This window comes from Zea mays, chromosome 8 (assembly GCF_902167145.1).
Source record: "Zea mays cultivar B73 chromosome 8, Zm-B73-REFERENCE-NAM-5.0, whole genome shotgun sequence".
Lineage (NCBI taxonomy): Eukaryota > Viridiplantae > Streptophyta > Magnoliopsida > Poales > Poaceae > Zea > Zea mays.
The window spans coordinates 96,522,594-96,532,159 of record NC_050103.1 but is presented as its reverse complement, the minus strand read 5'-3'; positions in this window follow the sequence as shown (position 1 = coordinate 96,532,159).

The following is a 9,566-nucleotide window of genomic DNA, read 5'->3' as shown; positions in this document are numbered from 1 at the left end:
ATAGAGGAACAAATTGGGACTCACAACCGAATAGGCGAATATGGTGAGGAAAATTATTAGTGTGCTCCCAGTTGAGAAGTATGACCACACCATCATCGTGCTTCATCAAATGGATCTTTCTATTACTACTGTTGGTCACTTGTTCTTAAATGCTATGAGTTAAAAACAAGGCAACACAAATGTTAATGGTTAAAGACCTTCGTCCTTCGAAGCATTACTTCCCTTGGGATATAATGATCTTCAGACGAAGGTCATGAAGGACATACCTTCATCATTTCAATATAAAAAATATAGACAGGGACATATATGAAACATAAAAAGACCATGAATAATTATATGAAATCATCAAATCGTTCATATTGACATTATATAATCATGAGCAAACATTAATGATATTAAATTACATTTGTACCTTCGGCTTGACAGAAGGTAAAAATCCAAGAGTGACGTGCAAGCGATTACAAGTCAGCATGAACAGTACGATGTTATTATTCATCTATTTATAGGCATAGGACGCAGCTTGGGTAAAGTTACATTTATGTCCCTAACATTTACTATTAGCCAAAAGGTAATCTGTCTAGGACTGAGCAGTCTTTTCCTTTTAAGTCGGTTTCGTCCTTCATCATCATCCTTGTGTTGAGCCAAAGCTTCTGCAGCTACAGCTTCGGAGTTGGTCTATCCTTCTTCCCGATCACACTTTTTCATACCTTGCATGCCTTCGTCTCAAACCCGAAGCTTCCTGTGACAGTGTACTTTTCTGGAATTCATGTTAGTCGTGTTTTTGAGGACCTTTGGAAGATGAAGGCCCCCAATAGTAGCCCATCGCGGTATTAATTTGTTGTTTTATGAAGCTATGGAAAAAACAAACACATAGAAGATTACAAACGAAATAATGGCTGATTTGTCTGAAGATTCTGGTGATAGTGATGACTTCGATGTAGAAAGTGGGGATGAAGATTCCGAAGATCAACCCTAGCGACCAAGCCATACCATCTTTGGAAAATCGTCCATTAAACAGAGTCAGATTGACGCCATGAAGGGAAGATACTTTCGTGACATGTCTATTGTGAGGGTTGGAGGGGACAGCGCCGCCCCTGCACCTGAAGAAAATGAGGTTGTTGTCTACAGAAGCTTTATGAGGGCGGGTCTTTGATTCCCATTGAGTAAATTTTTGGTTGAAGTTTTGAAGACATTTGAGATCTTTCTTCATCAAATTACTCCCAAAGCTATAATCAGAATGGGTATGTTTGTTTGGGCTGTGAGAAGCCAAGGGCTGTGAGAAGCCAAGGGCTGTAACCGAGCGCGAAGTGTTTTTGCAATATGCACGAACTACTGTACGAGACGAAGGCCACTGGAAAAGAGCAGTATCACAACAACTTCGGTTGTTATGTATTCATTCCTCGTTCTGATGCAAGCTACCCAGTTCCAACATTTTGGAAAAGGTGGCCCGGGGCCTGGATGGAGGAATGGTTTTATGTTAAAAATAATCTGATTGAAAGGGAGGACATAAAGGGGATTATCCAACGTCCTATATGGTCTCGCTTCGGCCTCCGAAGGCCTGCTTCTGCGCTTGGGAATGATACCGAAGCATGCCAGAAGGCCTTCAGTAATGTTTGTGCCTTCATTAGCACAAGAGACCTGGTTCAAGAGCACATAGCTTACAGGGTATGGCTAGTTGTAGATAACTGGGAGATGTCGAAGGAGACTGCTGCTGGGTCCAGTCATGGTGGATTGGTTTACTTGAAATACACCTTCAGATACAGAGACCAGTTTGATGAACCAAATGATGACTGGCTGAAATGTGTTGAGGCAACTAGCGATGAGTTACTTGGAGCATACACAAGAGCCGAAGATGATGCCTTGACCTCAGCCTTCGGAGGGCGAGGCAAGAAAAGATTGAACAGAGTTTTTGACGTTATCAGCTTCGTGTATCCAGACTACAATTACCCCTCGCGAAAACCGGGGAAGAAAAGGAAAACTGCCGCCCCGGCCATCTCTGTTGTGCCGAAGGGGAAGAAGATCAAGGTTTTGACCCACCGACCAAGATACATTGAAACGGCCACAGTACCGAAATTTGGTGAAGGGACATCTTCCGCTGCCGAAGCGGAACAAGCTGCTCCTGCCGTCCGGAGCGCCGAAGAATCGGTTGCAGTACCGAAGATTTCTGCAACCAGATCGGCCGAAGTGCCGATACAAACTGCCGAAGCTGAAGAAGAGACAACCGAGAAGCTAGACCAAGAGGAAAAAGAAGAACCGCCGGAAGCAGAATTGTCGAAGGTGGCAAAAACTCCCGCAATAACTCCCAAGAGAAGAATGGCAAGCGTGTTGGACACTGTCATGGAGACGACAAGGGCATTGACTCCTGCGCCTGCAAGAAAGGTTGTCGAAGCTGTGGTGGTCATGCTAAATCCGAAGCTGGGCCCTCAGTGCCTGCTGAGATGGAGCTTGCCGCAACTGAGGATAGGGCTAAGCAAGAATCTCTAGATGTTGGCATGGCTATGGAGAAGGATGTGGCCGAAAACGCTAAATCTCCTGCTCCCGAAGCACCGTCCGAATATCTTGACTTTATTATTCGACATGCTTCGGGAAAAAGACTATCTGAAGAGGAAATTGCAGAAGCCAAACACTATGCCTGGGAACTGAAATACCCGAAGGGGGCCTTAGTGTTCAACAGCACTGACGAAGATGATTTCCTATACTGTCTCCCGGACAATAAAGAAATATCCGTCTGCCGGGAGATGGCAAAAAATATGGGATTTCCGAAGCTCGAAGCTGGCCTCTCCGCTATGTCAAAAGATGACCTTGCGGATAGCCTTGCATACAACAGTCTGAAGGTACGAAAGTGATGAACCTAAAAATAGATTATCTTGTCTTGTATTCTCGTGTTAATTCTATCTTCTTGCAGGGCTTAATTCTTAGCAACGCTTTGAGGACGCAAAAGAATGCTGAAGATGAAAGCTGCGTGATAGCCCTCGGCAACCTTCGGTCAGAAGTTATTAAGCTGAGGAATGAAGCCTTGGAGAAGGATAAAATTCTACTTTCATTGGTGGATAAAGTGAAGGAAGGTGAAGCAAAATTTAACGCTCAATCCGAAGCTCATAAAGCCGAAAATGAAGACCTTCGGAAAAAACATGTCGAAGCTAATGAAAATTATCCTCTTGCAAAATCTAGTCAAGAAATAAGTGAATGGTCGAACGCTAGGCTGGAGAAAAATGTTGAGGAGCTTCGCGAATCCAAGGAAAGGTGCTTCAAGAAATCCTTGGATTGTGTAAGAAAATTAAAAAACAGCATTGCCAAAGTAGGTGCTTATTCTTCCGAAGAGAATTTTATTCGAGGTGACCCCGAGGGTGTTATTGATTGGATAAGCGGGGAAGCTGAAGCTTTTGAAGAGATCCTGAGCGATCGCGGGGATATCTGTGCTTTCACTGTCGCTCGAGGTATTGCGGCAATTCTGGAGAAGGCTGGTTGTGACCACGTTAAAGCTGTGGCCCAGACTGAAGCCGCCTTCTCTACTGACGACACGAGAGACCCTTCGGCCGAAGCTATTTTGGTGGGTGGAAAGTTTTACTCCGATGTTTGGGTGAATGATGGTCGAGAATTGGCCAACGAAATGATAAAGAAAATGAAAAAAAACCCATGATGCCAGAGAAGAAGCTAGGTGAGCCGAAAAAGCTGCTGAGCGCGCAAGGCGTAAAAGTATTATTTTTGAATTTTAGCTTCAGCGTTTATTTTCTGGCTTCGATCTAACAGTTTGCCTTTTACAGCTGAACTATCACCGCTGCCCGAGCCATACAAGCTGAAAGGGAATTAGGCTTACACCTAGTTCCTATATAATTTTGGTGGTTGAATTGCCCAACACAAATCCTTGGACTAACTAGTTTGCTATAGTGTGTAAGTTATACAGGTGTCAAAGGTTCACAACAAGCCAATTAAAAGGACCAAAGTTGGGTTCAAATTAGAGAGCTAAAGGCATCCCAGGAGCCTCCTTGTTCTGGCGCACCGGACTGTCCGGTGGTGCACCGGACAGTGTCCGGTGCACCAGGGAGCCTCGCGCTCAACTCCTCAGCCTCGGGATTTTCCAGAAGCCGGCGCGCTATAATTCACCGGACTGTCCGGTGTACACCGGACAGTGTCCGGTGCTCCAAGGATGCGCGGCCTCAGGAACTCGTCAGCCTCGGGTGTGCACAGACGCTGCTCCGCTATAATTCACCGGACATGTCCGGTGTACACCGGACTGTCCGGTGAACCAGCAGAGCAACGGCTAGTCGGCGCCAACGGCTACCTGCGGCGCATTTAATGCGCACTCTGCGCGCGCAGAAGTCAGGCGCGCCCATACTGGCGCACCGGACAATGAACAGGAGTTGTCCGGTGTGCACCGGACATCCAGGCGGGCCCACAAGTCAGAAGCTCCAACGGTCAGAATCCAACGACAGTGATGACGTGGCGGGGGCACCGGACATGTCCGGTGTGCACCGGACTGTCCGGTGCGCCATCGAACAGACAGCCCAGCCAACGGTCAAGTTTGGTGGTTGGGGCTATAAATACCCCAACCACCCCACCATTCATTGCATCCAAGTTTTCCACTTCCCAACTACTACAAGAGCTCTAGCATTCAATTCTAGACACACCAAAGAGATCAAATCCTCTCCAAATTCCACACAACGCCATAGTGACTAGAGAGAGTGATTTGCCTGTGTTCTTTCGAGCTCTTGCGCTTGGATTGCTTTCTTCTTTCTTGATTCTTCCATTGTGATCAAGCACACTTGTAATTGAGGCAAGAGACACCAAACTTGTGGTGGTCCTTGTGGGAACTTTGTGTTCCAAGTGATTGAGAAGAGAAAGCTCACTCGATCCGAGGGATCGTTTGAGAGAGGGAAGGGTTGAAAGAGACCCGGCCTTTGTGGCCTCCTCAACGGGGAGTAGGTTTGCGAAAACTGAACCTCGGTAAAACAAATCCGCGTGTCTCACTTGATTATTCGCTTGCGATTTGTTTTGCACCCTCTCTCTCGCGGACTCGTTTCTTATTTCTAACGCTAACCCGGCTTGTAGTTGTGTTTATATTTGTAAATTTCAGTTTCGCCCTATTCACCCCCCCTCTAGGCGACTATCAATTGGTATCAAAGCCTGGTGCTTCATTAGAGCCTAACCGCTTGAAGTAATGTCGGGAGATCACGCCAAGAAGGAGATGGAGACCGGCGAAAAGCCCACTACAAGCCACGGGAGCACTTCATCGGAAGAGTCCCGCACCAAGAGGAAGAAGAAGAGCTCCTCCAACAAAGGGAAGGAGAAGAAATCTTCTTCTCACCACAAAGAGAAGAAGGAGAAATCTTCTTCTCACAAGCCGCATCGGAGTGGGGACAAGAACAAGAGGATGAGGAAAGTGGTCTATTACGAGACCGACACTTCATCAACATCCACCTCCGGCTCCGACGCGGCATCCGTCACTTCTAAGCGCCAAGAGCGCAAGAAGTATAGTAAGATCCCCCTACGCTACCCTCGCATTTCCAAACATACACCTTTACTTTCCGTCCCATTAGGCAAACCACCAACTTTTGATGGTGAAGATTACGCTAGGTGGAGTGATTTAATGCGATTTCATCTAACCTCGCTCCACAAAAGTATATGGGATGTTGTTGAGTTTGGTGCACAGGTACCGTCCGTAGGGGATGAAGACTATGATGAGGATGAGGTGGCCCAAATCGAGCACTTCAACTCTCAAGCAACAACAATACTCCTAGCCTCTTTAAGTAGAGAGGAGTATAACAAAGTTCAAGGGTTGAAGAGCGCCAAGGAGGTTTGGGATGTGCTCAAAACCGCGCACGAGGGAGATGAGCTCACAAAGATCACCAAGCGGGAAACGATCGAGGGGGAGCTCGGTCGGTTCCGGCTTCGCAAAGGGGAATGAAAGTCGCCTAGAGGGGGGGTGGATAGGCGAAACCTGAAAATTAAAACTTTATCCCCCAACTAGATCCTTTGATTAGTGGTTAGAACAAGATGAACAATTATCGGAGTATAAAAACTAAGTTCTTGCTGGTAAAGAGTATAGCTTTCAAATAAAGCGGAAGTGATAAATCAATACAACTAATAATTCTATGATAACAAAGCAAGAAAGCTTAGATGAAAAAGAGCACTAACTCAAGTTCTTTTCTTGCGGAGTGTTGCTTCACTTAAATGAGATTTTAACTTGAAGCAACACCAAATGATATGAGCAAAGAATAGTGCAAGAGAACTTAGAGTAAGGGAAAGCAAACAAATCACAAGCAAAAGCACAATGAACACGGGTGATTTGTTTTACCGAGGTTTGGCCCTCGAAGGCCTAGTCCCCGTTGAGGAGTCCACTTAAGGACGGGTCTTTTTCCACCCTTTCCCTCTCTCCCGATCACACAAGGATCGGCGAGCTCTTCTTCTTCTCAAGGATCACTCTCGATCCCACAAGGACCACCACAATCTTTGGTGTCTCTTGCTAGCTTTTACAAGCCTCCAACACTTTGGAGGAAGTTCGAATGGGAGTCAAAAACTCCACGCGCAAATGAACACAAAGATGTAGAACACACTATCTCTCAATGAATCTCACAAGGCGCTAGGACTAAACTCAATTGAGTAGCTCTCAATTGCTTGCTCTCTCTTTTGTGGCACTTGTGTTGGTTGTAGTGGACTAAATCTTGTGTATAGGATGGATCAATGAATATAGGTGGTTGGGAGGGCTTGAGTATGTCAACTAGATGACTTGGAATGTTGCTTGGACTCCCACACCTTGAAGTGGCCGGTTGGGGTGGTATTTATAGCCACCATCCAAAAACTAGCCGTTGATGAAGTCTGCTGGCGATGGGCGCACCGGACAGTCCGGTGCACACCGGACTTGTCCGGTGCCCCAGCCACGTCATCCTATCCGTTGGGGTTGGAGCTGGTCGACCGTTGGAGGCTTTGTCCTCATGTGGCACCGGACAGTCCGGTGCACACCGGACAGTCCGGTGCCTCTCTGATCCTCTGCTCTGACTCCTGCCGCGTGTACTGTTCTGCACTGTTTACTGTCAGAGTCGACCGTTGGGCACAGATGACCGTTGCTCCGCTGGCACACCGGACAGTCCGGTGCACACCGGACAGTCCGGTGAATTTTAGCGGAGCAGTCTTCGTGAAATCCCGAGGCTGCCGAGTTCCTGAGGCCGCGTTCCGTTGGAGCACCGGACACTGTCCGGTGTACACCGGACAGTCCGGTGAATTATAGCGCGCCGGCCCCAGACTTTCCCGAAGGTGGCGAGTTTGAGTCTGAGTTCCCTGGTGCACCGGACAGGTACTGTTCACTGTCCGGTGGCACACCGGACAGTCCGGTGCGCCAGACCAGGGGTGCCTTCGGTTGCCCCTTTGCTCCTTTCTTTTGACTTTTGTCTTGTTCTTTTTATTGGTTTTATGTTGAGTCTTGGGCACCTGTAGAACATATAATCTAGAGCAAACTAATTAGTCCAATTGTTTGTGTTGGACATTCAATCACCAAAATCATTTAGGAAAAGGTTTAAAGCCTATTTCCCTTTCAATCTCCCCCTTTTTGGTGATTGATGCCAACACAAACCAAAGCAGAAATATAAGAGCATAATTGAACTAGTTTGCCTACGGTAAGTGCAAAGATTGCTTGGAATTTAAACCAATATTGATTTCATAAGATATGCATGAATGGTTCTTTCTTATTTAGTATTTTGGACCACGATTGCACCACATGTTTTGTTTTTGCAAATTCTTTTTGTAAATCCATTTCAAAGATCTTTTGCAAATAGTCAAGGGTAAATGAATAAGAGTTTGTAAAGCATTTTCAAGATTTGAAATATTCTCCCCCTGTTTCAAATGCTTTTCCTTTGACTTAACAAAACTCCCCCTAAAAGAGATCCACCTCTTAGTGTTCAAGAGGGTTTTGATATACCATTTTTGAAATACTACTTTTTCCCTTTTTTTTGAACATAATAGGATACCAAATGATAAATACTTTTGGAAAGCACTAAGTTTTTGAATTTGGTGGTGGTGGTGCGGTCCTTTTGCTTTGGGCTCATTTCTCCCCCTTTTTGGCATGAATCGCCAAAAACGGAATCATTAGAGCCCTTGAAGTGCTATCTTCCCCTTTGGGCATAAATAAATGAGTTAAGATTATACTAAAGGCGAGGTTCGGTCTTTTAGCTTTGGGCTCTTACTCTCTTCCAGAGACGAAGTCCTTTTCTTTGATGCTCATTTCTCCCCCAAAGAATAGAGAGTTGCTTGGAGTGATGGCGAAGTATGATTTACGGAGTGGAAGCCTTTGTTTTCGCCGAAGACTCCATTTCCCTTTCAATCTACGACTTAGCATAGTAATATACTTGGAAACATATTAGTCGTAGTCATGGTACGGGAATAATAGGATATATGCATTTGTACCAAAATGAAAGAGATATGATCAAGAGATATGTCAATTAAGTATGATCATAGTTCTATATAATATAGATTTCTCCCCCTAAATATGTGCCTTGAGAGGAATACATATTTTGGCCTTAAATGCCAAGTGCACATAATTAGGTTAATGAGAACAAGTCTATATCATAGAGAAAGTGAAGTGCATTGTGTCATAGTATATGAGTGATGCTCAAGACAGTTTATGCACTTATGAAAGCATGTTGCAGATATTTTAAGCATTTTCCTTTAAGGATTTCAAAGAGACTTAAGGACCATCCACCTTTGGAACAAAGGCAGCTTATCCTCGTTACAAGGTTAAGCTTTAAGCTCTTTGACAATAGAATCACTTCATCTAGTTTTAGCAAAGATGCAATAATGCATGAGTGAAATTTTAAGAGGTTAAACTAGGTATGAAGCAGGGATAAAATGCATGGACATGCTTTCTCTTCCTTTTATGCAAGATATGCAAAGAGTGTATATAAGAGGAAGATTTTAGGTACATATGTAAATGATAGGAATAAGTTTTACCCGTTTTGTACCTTTACTTGTAGACGCTCTCTTCATTGTGCTTTTGTCCTTAGTCTTGTTTGCTTAAGACCTATGCTCAATGACAATGTGTGGAAATACTTTGCACAAGAGAGAGTTCTACAACTAGTGATCTTTTTCAAGTTATTGTTAGCATATATCAAATGGATCACAAGTTGCATAAATGAATCATGAATTCTCCTTTTTCCTTAGTGCATATCAAGATAGATGTCAATTAAAATTATCAATTGAGATCAAATTGAAATTACATGAGGCACTAAGAAACATAAGTGATACTCGAAGTTGTTTAATGATCAACCAATATGCGATCAAGAGAGCAACAAGGACATTAAACTTTCAATCAAGCTTAAAAGTAGGAGAATCCAATAAGCAAGCTACTTTAGAAATGAAAGCAACAATCTTTGATAAAAGCGACATTATTTTAACAAGTTGGATTGATGTGAAGAAGCATACTATATGAGAAACATTATTCTCATGCAAGAGACTATATGAAATTATTAAGATAAAGCAATAGTCTCAACATAATCAAAATATAAGAATGGACTCCCCCTAAAGATATGCATCAGGTAGTTGAAAGAATTGATTTCGATGCATTCACTTTTAAGGAC